The sequence below is a fragment of the Callithrix jacchus genome, chromosome 17 (assembly GCF_049354715.1).
Source record: "Callithrix jacchus isolate 240 chromosome 17, calJac240_pri, whole genome shotgun sequence".
Taxonomy (NCBI): domain Eukaryota; kingdom Metazoa; phylum Chordata; class Mammalia; order Primates; family Cebidae; genus Callithrix; species Callithrix jacchus.
In genome coordinates, this window is record NC_133518.1 from 31064743 (window position 1) to 31082125 (window position 17383).

Below are 17383 nucleotides of genomic sequence, written 5' to 3' on the forward strand. Positions count from 1 at the left end.
GTATCTGGCTCATATTAGGTACTAAAAAAAAATATATATATAGTGAATGAATAAATCGAATTGTACTATCTATTTTTTCTGGTGCCATACTGCCCAGATTGGAATTCCAATTCTACCACTTACTGTCTGTTTGACCTTGAAAAATATACTTAACATCTGTGCATCTCAGTTTCCTCATCTTTAAGATGGGGACAATCATAATACAAACCTTCATCACGGACATTCTTAAGTGAAATTGTTGGTTTATTTTTTACTCTATATGTGCAGTGATTTAATATACAGTGGCTACTAAAAAAATGTGGTGCCACTGCCTTGATTCTTGTTAAACTGTCAGCAGTTTTACCTGTCATTGCTTTAGTACTATTGGTGAATGGCAAATAAAGCCTTAGTATACTCATTAAAGCAGTTTTAACCACAGACTCCCTGAAACTGCTTGCAGCCCTCATTTTGAGAATAATTACTTTAAGCCATCTCTTGCCAAATGGAATTCACTCAGAGCAAGAATGCTCAGGATTTTTTCAAATCGTCTTCTTTCTGGGCGATTGCTTATGGAAGTGGATGAATATTTTGTTTGTTTGGTGGCCACCACCACTTTCTTTTTTTTTTTTTTTTTTTGAGACGAAGTCTCACTCTGTTGCAATGGCGTTATCTCAGGTCACGGCAACCTCTGCCTAGCAGATTCAAACAATTCTTCCGCCTCAGCCTCCCGAGTGGCTGAGACTACAGGGGTGCGCCAGCTAGATTTTGTATTTTTAGTATAGACAGGGTTATACTATGTTGGCCAGGATGGCCTTGATCTCTTGACCTCGTGATCTGCTTGCCTCAGCCTCCGAAAGTACTGGAATTATATGCGTGAGCCACCGTGCCCGGTAGGGTGGCTACACCCTAAGAAGCTTATGCATGAGACTGGACCCTCTCCTTATTTGGTTGCCGCTAGTAAATCTATGACTGTTCACTTTCTTCATTTTATTGGATGAGAAAGATTCTGTGATTGGACTAACTTCCACCACCTTCATCCATAAATGTGTTTGGGTTTTTGAATTAATTAAGATCATCATATTTTTTTCTTCATTATTTTGTTAGGTTTTCTCTTCCATTGCTCAGGAATTTATATCCATTACAGTTTAGTCAGAGGAGCAAAAATGCTATGGGTATTATGAAATAAGAGATTTAGTTTAGAATTATGGATAAAGCTGGAAAAGGAGAGGAGTTGAAGAGAAGCTTGAGAATCAGAGACAGAGTTGCCACTCAGTCAGTTTGAGAAATCAGGTAAGTCTAAGCCAACAAACAAGGACCACAAAGGGGAAACTTGTGGAGTGGTCTATGAAAAGCTGTTGCCTCTGAGTAACCACAACCTCTGTGGGCCCATAGCCAAGCATCTGGGGTAGATCTGAGGCATTGTTGGTAAACAATACCAGCAGTCAAGAAAAGCTAGATGTGGAGCAGAAGGGAGTGATGACAAGCTGGCACCTGTCTGGTACTCCTTCTTCTGCCTGTCTCTGATTCTACCTCTGAAAATATTTTCAAATGGTTGTAGTTATTGCTTTTTCCACTTTCCAAATAGCATGCAACTTCCTTTCTTGGCCAACTTTAATCTAGAGAGATACAAGTAAGAGACTTATGGAAAATGTAATTAATTCCCAGCTTAGTTTCACTGACAAGAATAGAAACTACCAAAGTATAATGCCATATTTTATATTTTTAAGCGATAAATATTAAACTTGTCAAATTATTATCTAGATAAGAAGTATCACAAAAATTTCTTATACCCTTATTTTGCAAACAAAAAAACTGAGAAGAAAATTCCATTGATTTAGATAATGCATGCTATCCATATACACTCTATGAATTTAAATTATTTTTTCACAAGGGTTAAAATTATTAACATTACAGTCATATGGAAGTCATCCTTAATTTTTTATAACCTAAGGACTTCTTGGTACATTCATTTCAGAATCTTATGGTTTGGCCAAAAAAAATCAATGTAAAATGAGGTTTCTTGCAAAAACTTGATCGTTTTTCATCAGAATGGTTCATCATTTTCAATATCAGTGTCATTTGAATAAAGCATTAGCCCCACTTACTTTCACGCTGTCACTGCCCATATGTGGTTCTGGTCATTGTGCCTGGAGAGAGGCAGTGGTGGCTAGTAATGTCTGGGAAACTCCTCCTGAGTGGGGACATTATGGAACTGCAAGCACCCTTGGAGGAGATTGAGAGCCAGAAGGAGAGGCAAAATGTATTTAGTGAATCTAATTTGTACCACACTCTTTGCTGAGCACCAAGGAGCTTAAACTAAATAAGTAAAGAAATGGTCCCTGCTCTCAAGGAGCCTGTAGAGGAGTTGTAGAGTCTTTCCTCCTCTCACCCCATTGCCCTCGAAAAAGAAAAGGGAAAAGGAAAAAAAAAAAAAATCCTGAAACACTCAAGAGGATCACAAGATGCTGAAAAATGCACAGGTAAAATTTTTACTGGAGACATTTGGCCTGGAAAAAAGAAATCAGCTGAAGCGGCTAACGTGGCAGTATTCAAAGGCGGACATTCAACAAAAGAATGAGACTTATTTTGTATATCCTTAGGAAGCAGAATCTACCCCTCTTACCTTATTGCTAAGAGTTTTGTGAATATTGCAGTTTTCGGTAAGGGTTTATGGACCTGTACTTCCCTTATAAGGTTGTTATGAAGATTTAAACAAGTCAAGCTGAAAACACATCACATAGTGCTGGAGTGACAGAAGGAAGTCAAGACAACATTATGACTCAGATGAAAAATCAGAAACGAGAAAATAGCATTACAGATGACCTGGATGCTCCCAAGGCCAAAAAACTAAAATGAAAGAAAAGCTAAATGGAGACACTAAAGAAGGTTCTAATAGACTTTCAGATAATTCTCTAAATCTCGTAAGTCAAGAAGAAAAGATCTACCAAATGGAGATATTGATAAATATGAAAAAAAATCAAAGCGAGTATCATCCTTAGATAGTTCTACTCATAAACCAAGTGATAATAAACTAGAGAAGACCTTTACACATGAACAGAAAGAAGGAGCCTTCTCCAATTTTCCTATTTCGAAAGAGACTATACAGCTTCTGAAAGGTCGAGGGGTAACATACCTCTTTCCTATTTAAGTTAAGACCTTTGTTCCTCTATATGAAGGAAAAGATTTAACAGCTCAAACATGGACAGGAACAGGAAAAACATTCTTTTTTGCTAGTCCCTTGACTGAAAGACTCCAAAGAAATCAAGAAACAATTTTAAAAAGCCACTCACCAAAGGTACTTGTTTTGGCTCCAACAAGGGATTTGGCAAACCAAGCAGTCAAAGACTTCAAAGATATAACTAGGAAATTCAGCATGGTGTGTTTTTATGGTGGAACATCATATCAAAGCCAAATTCATCATATTTAAAATGGTATTGACATCCTGATTGAAACCCCTGGTCATATCAAAGACCATCTGCAGAGTGGTTGATCAGATCTTTCTAAACTGTGCCATGTTGTGCTTGATGAAATGAATCAAATGTTAGATTTAGGTTTTGCTAAGCAAGTTGAAGATTTTATTTACGAATCCTACAAAATTCATTCTGAAGACAATCCTCAGACTACTTTTTTCTGCAACTTGGGCCCAAGTGGGTATACAAAGTTGTAAAAAAAAAATATATGAAATCCAGATATGAACAGGTTGACCATGTTGGAAAAATGACTGAAAAGGCTACAACTCCTGTGGCACATTTGGCCATCCAGTGCCACTGGTCTCAGAGGCCAGCACTTCAAAGTCTACAGTGGGTCTGAAGGGTGGGATATTATTATTTTTTTAATATATATTTTTACTGTACTTTAGGTTCTGGGGTACATGTACAGTTCTTGCATAGGTACATACATGGCAATGTGGTATGCTGTCTCCATCCCCCCAACACTTATATCTGGCATTTCTCTCCAAGTAATCTCTCCTCAACCTCCCTACCCCCCACTGTCCCTCCCCTAGTTCCCCACCAACAGACCCCAGTGTGTGGTGCTCTCCTCACTGTGTCCATGTGTTTTCATGGTTCAACACCCACCTATGAGTGAGAACATGCGGTGATTGATTTTCTGTTTTTGTGTCAGTTTGCTGAGAATGATGTTTTCCAGATTCATCCATGTCCCTACAAAGGACATGAACTCATCCTTTATTATGGCTGCATAGTATTCCATGGTGTATATGTGCCACATTTTCCCAGTCCAGTCTATCATTGATGGGCATTTGGGTTGGTTCCAGGTCTTTGCTATTGTAAACAGTGCCACAATGAACATACATGTGCATGTGTCTATATAATAGAACTGATTTATAATCCCTTGGATATATACCCAGTAATGGGATTGCTGGGTCAAATGGAATTTCTATTTCTAGGTCCTTAAGGAGTCACCACACTGTCTTCCACAATGGTTGCATTAATTTGCACTCCCAATAGTGTAAAAGCATTCCTATTTCTCCACATCCTCTCCAGCATCTGTTGTCTCCAGATTTTTTAATGATCGCCATTCTAACTGGCATGAGGTAGTATCTCAATATGGTTTTGATTTGCATTTCTCTAATGACCAATGATGATGAGCACTTTTTAATGTTTACTGGCCTCATATATGTATTCTTTTGAAAAGTGTCTGTTCATGTCCTTCACCCACTTTTGAATGGGTTTTTTTTTTCTTGTAAATCTGTTTTAGTTCTTTGTAGATTCTGAATATTAGCCCTTTGTCAGATAGGTAGATTGCAAATTTTTTTCCCATTCTGTTGGTTGCTGGTTCACTCTGATTGTTTCTTTTGCTGTACAGAAGCTCTAGAGTTTAATTACATCCCATTCATCTATTTTGGCTTTTGTTGTCAATGCTTTTGGTGTTTTAGTCATGAAGTCCTTGCCTATGCCTATGTCCTGAATGGCTTTGCCTAGGTTTTCTTCCAGGGTATGAGATCTATGTTTAAGTCTTTAATCCATCTGGAGTTAATTTTAGTGTAAGGTGTCAAGAAGGGCTCCAGTTTCTGTTGTCTTCACATAGATAGCCAGTTATCCCAACACCATTTATTAAACAGAGAATCCTTTCTCCATTGCTGTTTTTGTCAGGTTTGTCAAAGATCAGATGGTTGTAGATATGTTGTGTTGCCTCCGAGGCCTCTGTTCTGTTCCATTGGTCTATATCTGTTTTGGTACCAATACCAAGCTGTTTTGATTATTGTAACTGTGTAGTATACTTTGAAGTCAGGTAGCGTGATGCCTTCAGCTTTGTTCTTTTTACTTAGGATTGTTTTGGCTATGCATGCTCTCTTCTGGATCCGTATGAAGTTTAAGGTGGTTTTTTTCCAATTCTGTGAAGAGGGTCATAGGTAGTTTGATGGGGATCGCATTGAATCTGTAAATTACTTTGGGCAGTATGACCATTTTAACATATTGATTCTTCCTAACCATGAACATAAAATGTTTTTCCATCTGTTTATGTCCTCTCTTATTTCCTTGAGCAGTGGTTCATAGTTCTCCTTGAAGAGATCCTTTACATCCTTTGATAGTTGCATTCCTAGGTATTTTATTCTCTTTGTAGCAATTGTGAATGGGAGTTCATTCTTGATCTAGTTCTTTTAGTGTGTTACTGGTATATAGGAATGCTTGTGATTTCTGCACATTGATTTTGTATCCTGAGACTTTGCTGAAGTTGCTTATCAGGTTAAGGAGATTTCGGATGAGAACGATGGGGTCTTCTAAATATACAATCATGTCGTCTGCAAACAGAAACAAGTTGACTTCCTCCTTTCCTAATTGAATACTCTTTATTTCTTTTTCTTGCCTGATTGCTCTGGCTAGAACTTCCAATCCTGTATTGAATAGGAGTGGTGAGAGAGGGCATCCTTGTCTAGTGCCAGATTTCAAAGGGAATGCTTCCAGTTTTTGCCCATTCAGTATGATATTGGCTGTGGGTTTGTCATAAATAGCTTTTATTATTTGGATATAGGTTCCATCTATACCTAGTTTATTGAGAGTTTTTAGCATAAAAAACTGTTGAATTTTGTCAAAGCACTTCTCTGCATCTATTGAGATGATCATGTGGTTTCTGTCTTTAGTTCTGTTTATGTGGTGGATTATGTTTACAGACTTGCGTATGTTGAACCAGCCTTGCATCCCTGGGATGAAGCCTACTTGGTCGTGATGGATAAGCTTTTTGATGTGTCGTTGCAATCAAATACTGGTTTGCCAGTATTTTATTGAAGATTTTTGCATTTATGTTCATCATGGATATTGGCCTGAAGTTTTCTTTTTTTGTTGAGTCTCTAATGAGTTTTGGTATCAGGATGATGTTGGTCTCATAAAATGATTTGGGAAGGATTCCCTCTTTTTGGATTATTTGGAATAGTTTCAGAAGTAGTAGTACAGATCCTCTTTGTATGTCTGGTAGAATTTGGCTATGAATCCATCTGGACCTGGGCTTTTTTTGGTTGGTAGGCTATTAATTGCTGCCTCAATTTAGCCCTTGTTATTGGTCTGGGTTTCAACTTCTTCCTGGTTTAGGCTTGGGAGGGTGCAAGTGTCCAAGAATTTATCCATTTCTTCCACATTTACTGGTTTATGAGCATAGAGTTGTTTGTAGTAATCTCTGATGGTATTTGTATTTCTGTGGAATTGGTGGTGATATCCTCTTTATCATTTTTTTATTGCATCTTTTTGATTCTCTCTGTTTTCTTTTTTATTAATCTGGCTAGTGGCCTATTTTGTTGATCTTTTCAAAAAACCAGCTCCTGGATTTATTGATTTTTTTAAGGGTTTTTTTTTTTGTCTCTATCTCCTTCAGTTCTGCTCTGATCTTAGTTATTTCTTGTCTTCTGCTAGCTTTTGAGTATTTTTTATATTGCTCCTCTAGCTCTTTCAATTTTGATGATAGGGTGTAGGAACAACCAGTACCAGCCACTCCAGAGACATATCAAATGGTAAAGACCATCGACACCATGAAGAAACTGCATCAACTAACAGGCAAAACAACCAGCTAGCATCATAATGGCAGGATCAAAGTCACACATAAGAATATTAAGCTTAAATGTAAATGGGCCAAATGCCCCAATCAAAAGACACAGACTGGAAAATTGGATAAAAAGTCAATACCCATTGGTGTGTAGTACTCAGGAAACCCATCTCACGTGCAAGGACACACATAGGCTCAAAATAAAGGAATGGAGGAAGATTTACCAAGCAAATGGAGAACAAAAAAAAAAGGCAGGAATTGCAATACTAGTCTCTGATAAAATAGATTTAAACAAACAGGTCACAAAAGACAAAGAAGGGCATTACATAATGGTAAAAGGATCAATGCAACAAGAAGACCTAACTATCCTAAATACATATGCACCCAATACAGAGCACCCCGATACATAAAGCAAGTTCTTAAAAACCTACAAAGAGACTCAGACTCCTACACAATAATAGTGGGAGACTTTAACACTCCACTGTCAATATTAGACAGATCAATGAAACAGAAAATTAACAAGCATATCCAGGACTTGAACTCAGATCTGGACCAAGCAAACCTAATAGACATCTACAGAACTCTCCACCCCAAATCCACAGCATATACATTCTTCTCAGCACCACATGGCACCTACTCTAAAATTGACCACATAATTGGAAGTAACTCACTCATCAGTAAATGTAAAAGAATGGAAATCACAACAGTCTCTCAGACCACAGTGCAATCAAATTAGAACTCAGGATCGACAGTAACTCAGAACCGCACGACTTCATTGAAACTGAACAACTGGCTCTTTAATGTTGATGGCATAAACAATGAAATGAAGGCAGAAATAAAGATGTTATTCAAAACCAATGAGAACGAATACACAATGTACCAGAATCTCTGAGACACATTTAAAGCAGTGTCTAGAGGAAAATTTATAGCAATAAATGCCCACATGAGAAGCGAGGAAATATCTAAAATCACATTTATAATTGATAGGAAAATGTAAACAATTTTACCATCCTCATGATTATATTCAATTAGATTTCACATGTAATATGATTTGGAAGTGTCCCCACCCAAATCTCATCTTGTAGTTCCCATAATCCCCATGTCATGGCGGGGGGACCCTGTATCCTGGGGGCATTTACCCCCATGCTGCTGTTCTCGTGATAGTAAGTGGATTCTCCTGAGATCTGATGGTTTTATAAGGGGCTTTCCCCTCTTTTGCTTGGCACTTCTTGTTGCCACCATGTGAAAAGGATGTGTTTGTGCCCCTTTCCCCATGACTGTAAGTTTCCTGAGGCCTCTCCAGCCATGCTGAACTGTGATCAATTAAATCTCATTCCTTTATAAATTACCTAGTCTTGAATGTGTCTTTATTAGCAGCATGAGAATGGACTAATACAACATGTAAAATGCCAAATGCAGTACCTGGACATATTAGACACTTCATATATATTCATTTATTTCCCTTATTACCTCCCTATGACCCAATTGTATCATTTATGAATTCAGGATAATTAGTATCTCTATTTTATAAGGTTGTTGTGAATATTAAATAAGAAAGTACAAAGAAAGTGCTTAGCAAGAAGGCTGATACATGGCTCTTGTTCAGCAAGATCAGTAAATATTTTCGGGAGATGGATATCAATCCTAAATCTGTGACCCAGCTGTGAGAGTTTTCATGATCAAAAAGAACAAGCTGTCTGGCTGTTGTGGCTCATGCCTGTAATCCCAACACTTTGATAGGCCAAGGTGGCAGATTACCTGAGGTCAGGAGTTCAAGATCAGCTTGGCCAACATACCAAAACACCATCTCTACTAAAAATACAAAAAGAATCCAGGCGTGGTGGGACACACCTGTAATCCAGGCTAGTTGGGAGCCTGAGGCATGAGAATCACTTGAACCCAGAAGGCAGAGATTACAGTGAGCCAAGATCGTGCCAGTGGACTCCAGCCTGGGTGAAAGAGTGACTCTCCATCTCCAAAAAAAAAAGAAAAAAGAAAAGAAAAACCTTAATTTGTAGCTCAAAGGCCTTTGAGGATTAAATGTGAAATGTGTTAAAATTCTTAGCACTTTTCTTGCCTCTTATAGACCCTTGATGAAGGCCCTCATTTTCTTGCCTTTGTATTCTCTTTCCTTGAGCAATGCAGGTGTTTTCTTTAATTTTGCTTCATTAAACATTTAAATGAAAATGACAGAATGACACAAGGTATATCCTGGGAGTTGAATATGTAAAAACAGTAACCACATAGTTTTTCTTTTTTTTTTTTTTTTTTTTTTTTTTTATTTTTTTTTTTTTTTTTAATTTTTTATTGGATTATAGGTTTTGGGGTACATGAGCAGAGCATGCAAGACAGTTGCGTGGGTACACACATGGCAGTGTGCTTTGCTTTTCTTCTCCCCTTCACCCACATTTGGCATTTCTCCCCAGGCTATCCCTCCCCACCTCCCCCTCCCACTGGCCCTCCCCTTTTCCCCCCAATAGACCCCAGTGTTTAGTACTCCCCTTTCTGTGTCTATGTGTTCTCATTTTTCATCACCCACCTATGAGTGAGAATATGTGGTGTTTCACTTTCTGTTCTTGTGTCAGTTTGCTGAGGATGATGTTTTCCAGATTCATCCATGTCCCTACAAACGACACGAACTCATCATTTCTGATTGCTGCATAATATTCCATGGTGTATATGTGCCACATTTTTGCAATCCAGTCTATTATCAATGGGCATTTGGGTTGATTCCAGGTCTTTGCTATTGTAAACAGTGCTGCAATGAACATTCGTGTACATGTGTCCTTATAGTAGAACGATTTATAGTCTTTTGGATATATACCCAGTAATGGGATTGCTGGGTCAAATGGAATTTCTATTTCTAAGGCCTTGAGGAATCGCCACACTGTCTTCCACAATGGTTGAACTAATTTACACTCCCACCAACAGTGTAAAAGTGTTCCTTTTTCTCCACATCCTCTCCAGCATCTGTTGTCTCCAGATTTTTTAATGATCGCCATTCTAACTGGCGTGAGATGGTATCTCAATGTGGTTTTGATTTGCATCTCTCTGATGACCAGTGACGATGAGCATTTTTTCATATGATTCTTGGCCTCATATATGTCTTCTTTCGTAAAGTATCTGTTCATATCCTTTGCCCACTTTTGAATGGGCTTGTTTGTTTTTTTCCTGTAAATCTGCTTGAGTTGTTTGTAAATTCTGGATATCAGCCCTTTGTCAGATGGGTAGACTGCGAAAATTTTTTCCCATTCTGTTGGTTGCCGATCCACTCTAGTGACTGTTTCTTTTGCCGTGCAGAAGCTGTGGAGTTTCATTAGGTCCCATTTGTCTATTTTGGCTTTTGTTGCCAATGCTCTTGGTGTTTTGTTCATGAAGTCCTTGCCTACTCCTATGTCCTGGATAGTTTTGCCTAGATTTCCTTCTAGGGTTTTTATGGTGCCAGGTCTTATGTTTAAGTCTTGAATCCATCTGGAGTTAATTTTAGTGTAAGGTGTCAGGAAGGGGTCCAGTTTCTGCTTTCTGCACATGGCTAGCCAGTTTTCCCAACACCATTTGTTAAACATGGAATCCTTGCCCCATTGCTTGTTTTTGTCAGGTTTATCAAAGATTGTATAGTTGTATGTATGTTGTGTTGCCTCCGGTGCCTCTGTTTTGTTCCATTGGTCTATATCTCTGTTTTGGTACCAGTACCATGCTGTTTTGATTACTGTAGCCTTGTAGTATAGTTTGAAATCCGGTAGTGTGATGCCCCCCGCTGTGTTCTTTTTGCTTAGAATTGACTTGGCTATGCGGGCTCTCTTTTGGTTCCATATGAAGTTCATGGTGGTTTTTTCCAGTTCTGTGAAGAAAGTCAATGGTAGCTTGATGGGGATAGCGTTGATTCTGTAAATTACTTTGGGCAGTATAGCCATTTTCATGATATTAATTCTTCCTAACCATGAACATGGAATGTTTCTCCATCTGTTTGTGTCCTCTCTGATTTCGTTGAGCAGTGGTTTGTAGTTCTCCTTGAAGAGGTCCCTTACGTTCCTTGTGAGTTGTATTCCAAGGTATTTTATTCTTTTTGTAGCAATTGCGAATGGCAGTTCGCTCTTGATTTGGCTTTCTTTAAGTCTGTTGTTGGTGTAGACGAATGCTTGTGATTTTTGCACATTGATTTTATATCCTGAGACTTTGCTGAAGTTGTTTATCAGTTTCAGGAGTTTTTGGGCTGAGGCGATGGGGTCTTCTAGGTATACTATCATGTCGTCTGCAAATAGAGACAATTTGGCTTCCACCTTTCCTATTTGAATACCCTTTATTTCTTTTTCTTGCCTGATTGCTCTGGCTAGAACTTCCAGTACTATATTGAATAGGAGTGGTGAGAGAGGGCATCCTTGTCTAGTACCAGATTTCAAAGGGAATGCTTTCAGTTTTTGCCCATTCAGTATGATATTGGCTGTTGGTTTGTCATAAATAGCTTTTATTACTTTGAGATACGTTCCATCGATACCGAGTTTATTGAGGGTTTTTAGCATAAAGGGCTGTTGAATTTTGTCAAATGCCTTCTCTGCGTCAATTGAGATAATCATGTGGTTTTTGTTTTTGGTTCTGTTTATGTGGTGAATTACGTCGATAGACTTGCGTATGTTGAACCAGCCTTGCATCCCTGGGATGAATCCTACTTGATCATGATGAATAAGTTTTTTGATTTGCTGTTGCAATCGGCTTGCCAATATTTTATTGAAGATTTTTGCATCTATGTTCATCATGGATATTGGCCTGAAGTTTTCTTTTCTCGTTGGGTCTCTGCCGGGTTTTGGTATCAGGATGATGTTGGTCTCATAAAATGATTTGAGAAGGATTCCCTCTTTTTGGATTGTTTGAAATAGTTTTAGAAGGAATGGTACCAGCTCCTCCTTGTGTGTCTGGTAGAATTCGGCTGTGAACCCATCTGGACCTGGGCTTTTTTTGTGAGGTAGGCTCTTAATTGCTGCCTCAACTTCAGACCTTGTTATTGGTCTATTCATAGTTTCAGCTTCCTCCTGGTTTAGGCTTGGGAGGACACAGGAGTCCAGGAATTTATCCATTTCTTCCAGGTTTACTAGTTTATGTGCATAGAGTTGTTTGTAATATTCTCTGATGATGGTTTGAATTTCTGTGGAATCTGTGGTGATTTCCCCTTTATCATTTTTTATTGCATCTATTTGGTTGTTCTCTCTTTTCTTTTTAATCAATCTGGCTAGTGGTCTGTCTATTTTGTTGATCTTTTCAAAAAACCAGCTCTTGGATTTATTGATTTTTTGAAGGGTTTTTCGTGTCTCAATCTCCTTCAGCTCAGCTCTGATCTTAGTAATTTCTTGTCTTCTGCTGGGTTTTGAGTTTTTTTGATCTTGCTCCTCTAGCTCTTTCAATTTTGACGATAGGGTGTCAATTTTGGATCTCTCCATTCTCCTCATATGGGCACTTATTGCTATATACTTTCCTCTAGAGACTGCTTTAAATGTGTCCCAGAGGTTCTGGCACGTTGTGTCTTCATTCTCATTGGTTTCGAAGAACTTCTTTATTTCTGCCTTCATTTCGTTGTTTACCCAGTCAACATTCAAGAGCCAGTTGTTCAGTTTCCATGAAACTGTGCGGTTCTGGGTCTGTTTCTGAATTCTGAGTTCTAACTTGATTGCACTATGGTCTGAGACGCTGTTTGTTATGATTTCAGTTGTTTTGCATTTGTTGAGCAGTGCTTTACTTCCAATTATGTGGTCAATTTTAGAGTAGGTGTGATGTGGTGCTGAGAAGAATGTGTATTCTGTGGATTTGGGGTGGAGAGTTCTGTAAATGTCCACCAGGTTTGCTTGCTCCAGGTCTGAGTTCAAGCCCTGGGTATCCTTGTTGATTTTCTGTCTGGTTGATCTGTCTAGTATTGACAGTGGAGTGTTAAAGTCTCCCACTATTATTGTGTGGGAGTCTAAGTCCTTCTGTAAGTCATTAAGAACTTGCCTTATGTATCTGGGTGCTCCTGTGTTGGGTCCATATATGTTTAGGATCGTTAGCTCTTCTTGTTGTATCGATCCTTTTACCATTATGTAATGGCCTTCTTTGTCTCTTTTGATCTTTGTTGCTTTAAAGTCTATTTTATCAGAGATGAGAATTGCAACTCCTGCTTTTTTTTGCTTTCCATTAGCTTGGTAAATCTTCCTCCATCCCTTTATTTTGAGCCTTTGTGTATCCTTGCATGTGAGATGGGTTTCCTGGATACAGCACACTGATGGGTTTTGGATTTTTATCCAATTTGCCAGTCTGTGTCTTTTGATTGGTGCATTTAGTCCATTTACATTTAGGGTTAATATTGTTATGTGTGAAATTGATACTGCCATTTTGATTCTAAGTGGCTGTTTTGCCTGTTAGTTGTTGTAGATTCTTCATTATGTTGAAGCTCTTTAGCATTCAGTGTGATTTTGGAATGGCTGGTACTGATTGATCGTTTCTATGTGTAGTGCCTCTTTTAGGAGCTCTTGTAAAGCAGGCCTGGTGGTGACAAAATCTCTGAGTACTTGCTTGTTCGCAAAGGATTTTATTCTTCCTTCACTTCTGAAGCTCAGTTTGGCTGGATATGAAATTCTGGGTTGAAAGTTCTTTTCTTTAAGAATGTTGAATATTGGCCCCCACTCTCTTCTGGCTTGTAGTGTTTCTGCCGAGAGATCTGCTGTGAGTCTGATGGGTTTCCCTTTGTGGGTGACCCGACCTTTCTCTCTGGCTGCCCTTAGTATTCTCTCCTTTATTTCAACCCTGTTGAATATGACGATTATGTGCCTTGGGGTTGCTCTTCTTGCGGAATATCTTTGTGGTGTTCTCTGTATTTCCTGCAATTGAGTGTTGGCTTGTCTTGCTAGGTGGGGGAAATTTTCCTGGATGATGTCCTGAAGAGTATTTTCCAGCTGGGATTCATTCTCTTCGTCCCCTTCTGGTACACCTATCAAACGTAGGTTAGGTCTTTTCACATAGTCCCACATTTCTTGGAGACTTTGTTCATTCCTTTTTGTGCTTTTTTCTCTGATCTTGGTTTCTCGTTTTATTTCATTGAGTTGGTCTTCGACTTCAGATATTCTTTCTTCTGCTTGGTCAATTCGGCTATTGAAACTTGCGTTTGCTTCGCGAAGTTCTCGTATTGTGTTTTTCAGCTCCTTTAATTCATTCATATTCCTCTCTAAGGTATCCATTCTTGTTATCATTTCCTCGAATCTTTTTTCAAATCTTTTTTCAAGGTTCTTAGTTTCTTTGCATTGATTTAATACATGATCTTTTAGCTCACAAAAGTTTCTCATTATCCATCTTCTGAAGTCTAATTCCGTCATTTCGTCACAGTCATTCTCCGTCCAGCTTTGTTCCCTTGCTGGTGAGGAGTCTTGGTCCTTTCTAGGAGGCGATGTGTTCTGGTTTCGGGTGTTTTCCTCCTTTTTGCACTGGTTTCTTCCCATCTTTGTGGATTTGTCCGCTGGTCGTCTGCGTAGTTGCTGACTTTTCGTTTGGGTCTCTGAGTGGACACCCAGAATGTTGATGATGAAGTATTTCTGTTGCTTGGTTTTCCTTCTACCAGTCTAGCCCCTTCGCTGTACGACTGTTGAGGTCCGCTCCAGACCCTGCTTGTCTGGGGTGCACCTCTAGTAGCCGTGGCACAGCGAGGGATGCTACCAGTTTCTTTTTCTGCTCTCTTTGTCCCAGGATGATGCCTGCCTAATGACAGTCTTTTGGATATAGAGGGGTCAGGGAGCTGCTTGAGGAGACAGTTTGTACTTTATAGGGGTTTAATTGCTGAGCTGTGCACTCTGTTGTTCATTCAGGGCTGTTAGGCTGCTATGTTTGATTCTGCTGCAACACAGCTCATTAAACAACCCTTTTTTTTTTCTCAAATGCTCTGTGTTGAGGGGTTTGGGCTTTATTTTTGGATGTCCGATCAGGTGTCCTGCCCAGCTCAAAGGCAGACTAGCCACTGTTTGGCTGCCGAGGCTCCGCCCTGCTGTTGTGTGATTCGCGCTGTTCCTGCAGGCTCTGCTGTGGTCTCCGCCACGCCCTGCGGCAGAGTCTCTTCGTTGTAGCGTGTTGCCTCAGCAACGGCAGGCTGTGTCAGCAGTGGGCGTGTATCTCAGTAGGGACGGGTTGCCTCGGCAACGGCTGGCTGCGTCAGCAGTGGGCGTGTATCTCAGTTGGGGCGGGTTGCCTCGGCAACAGCTGGCTGCCTCAGCAGTGGGCGTGTATATCAGTTGGGGCAGGTTGCCTCCATGGTGGTGGACGCCCCTCCCCCACAGAGCGTCTCGGACAGTCTGCCCGGGATAGTTTGAAATCGCGGTTTTGTTCGTCCCACTGGGTATCCCAAACGATCTGTCCCTGCAATCCCCTGGGCTGGGCTACCGTGCAAGTCTCGTTCAGTCTCAAGTCCAGCCCTCTCAAGTCTCAGGTTGCCGGTTCAACAAGGCACCCGGACAAGCGCGCCCTGTGGGGATTGCTGGGTAGGGCCGGCCGCCGCCGCCCCGGCTGCCGGCTTCGCCAGGCAGACCTACTGCCTGGTGTCCCGTGTCTTTTTATACTTGGGAGTTTCCCCGTTCTGTGGGCAACAAAGATCAGTCTGGAAATGCAGCACTGACTCACCGTTTGCGAATTCAACACGGGCTCCAATCCTGGGTTGTTCTCACAGCGCCATTTGAGTCCTGGTGACCAGTAACCACATAGTTTTTCATATTGAGTAAAAATAAATTCCAAAAAGTAAATTATTAAAAATCTACTTCTGTTTTTCTCACAAAGTTCTTGTTCTTCTTGCGATTTTTTCTCCTCTCAATGTCCTTATCCCCACTAACCATCTTAGATGGTCTTGCTGGACTTAAATTCCTCCATGTCTGTACTTTAAGAGGCCTGAAGTCACCGAAACTACCTAATGATCATCTATATGAGTTTGATATTAAAATTGTCAGTCATTTGGGTTACTCATGAGTTCGTGATAGAATTGTAGCTTCCAGTACAGAAAACCTACAACCGACTCTTAGCTAGAGCAGTTTTCTTTTAAATAACAACATGATACAAATAATAGAGCTCTTAACTGAGAGTTAAGAAACCTGAGTCCTGATGCCAGTCTTGATACTACCTGTGTGACCTTGGGCAAGTGTGTCACTTCCCTGGCTATGAGTTCTTCTTTTTTATAAAATAAGAAATTTAAATGTCCTGGTTTCTGATAAGTGCCATGATCCTAGGTGCTATATTATGTCTTCCTAAAATTGAATGATTCAGATGATCAACAGACTACTTCGCCTTCTTAGGAGAAAAATTTGCAGCAACTCTTTTTATATTATAATTTCACCCTGAATTCACCTGAAGCCTCATAGTGAATAAATCAAAACATTCAATGTGCCCAAGGTCAGTAAGTCTGAATCAATTATCACAGCAGATTATGTGTGCTAATGTGTTTACATGGCATGCTCTCTTCTCCCGGAGCATTTGTGTGGCTTAGACTGCTTTTGGTTACCAGATAAAAAAGCTCCTTGCCACCTACACTCAAGAATATAGCAATAATGGATTATCATTATTCCTGACAGCATATGCTAATTCATACTTTTAAATGAAAAGAAAGCAGAGCCTACAAAATGAATCATTTTATGCTCTCTGAATCTATCATTCTTTTGTCACATACAATTCTATGCCATAATATTTTATTTTTATAAAAAGAATCTGTTCTAATATGACCTTCTGATGTACTTGTAACTATCATAATTTATTATATAGGGCTGTTTAAATATAAATTTTAAACAGCAATATTTTAACAGATTATCCTATTTTTGTGCAAAAAGTTAAAATATGGAATCTAAAAAGGACATAAGTCAGTGTTGCTAATTTATGCACACTTTCATTTATCCATTCAACAAACAGTTTTGAGGGCCTGTCATGTGCACTGTTATAGGTAGCAGAGAAGATAAAGATCAACAAGGGAATGTTCACTTACTTTGAAGAGATTACATTACATGTGGATTTGACAAAAATGGCTACATAGCCCCAGCATCCAGAAAAAGATGGACTGTTGTAGGATTTTTAAAAAGAAGTTTTTTCCAAATGTATTTTTGTACGTGTTTGCATACAAGATGGAATTAGTTTCCTAGGGCTGCTGTAACAAATTATCACAAATTAAGATGGGTGAAAACAACAAAAATGTGTTGTCTCACATTTCTAGAGACCAGAAGCCTGAAATTAGAATGTCAGGAAGGCCATGCTCCCTCTGAAAGCTCTTGGGGAGGATCCTTTCTTGCCTCTTCTTTGCTTCTGGTGGCTCCCAGCAATCCTTGGTGTTCCTTGGCTGGTAACAGCATAACTCCAATTCTTATCTCCATCTTCACATGACTGTCTTACCCCAGCTACATCTGTGTCCAAATTTCCCACTTCTTATAAGAAC

The 17383-nt window shown here is 39.5% G+C and overlaps 1 protein-coding gene, 1 long non-coding RNA gene and 1 pseudogene across 8 annotated transcripts in view; 2 read left to right on the forward strand and 1 right to left on the reverse strand.

The window, feature by feature from the left end:
- LOC108588780 (uncharacterized) overlaps positions 1–17383 on the reverse strand; it is a 428081-nt gene that overhangs the window by 389419 nt on the left and 21279 nt on the right. The gene's annotated exons all lie outside the window — the stretch shown is intronic.
- GPR149 (G protein-coupled receptor 149) overlaps positions 1–17383 on the forward strand; it is an 88245-nt gene that overhangs the window by 60981 nt on the left and 9881 nt on the right. The window lies entirely within an intron of this gene.
- LOC144579898 (ATP-dependent RNA helicase DDX50-like) lies at positions 2039–3789 on the forward strand (annotated as a pseudogene).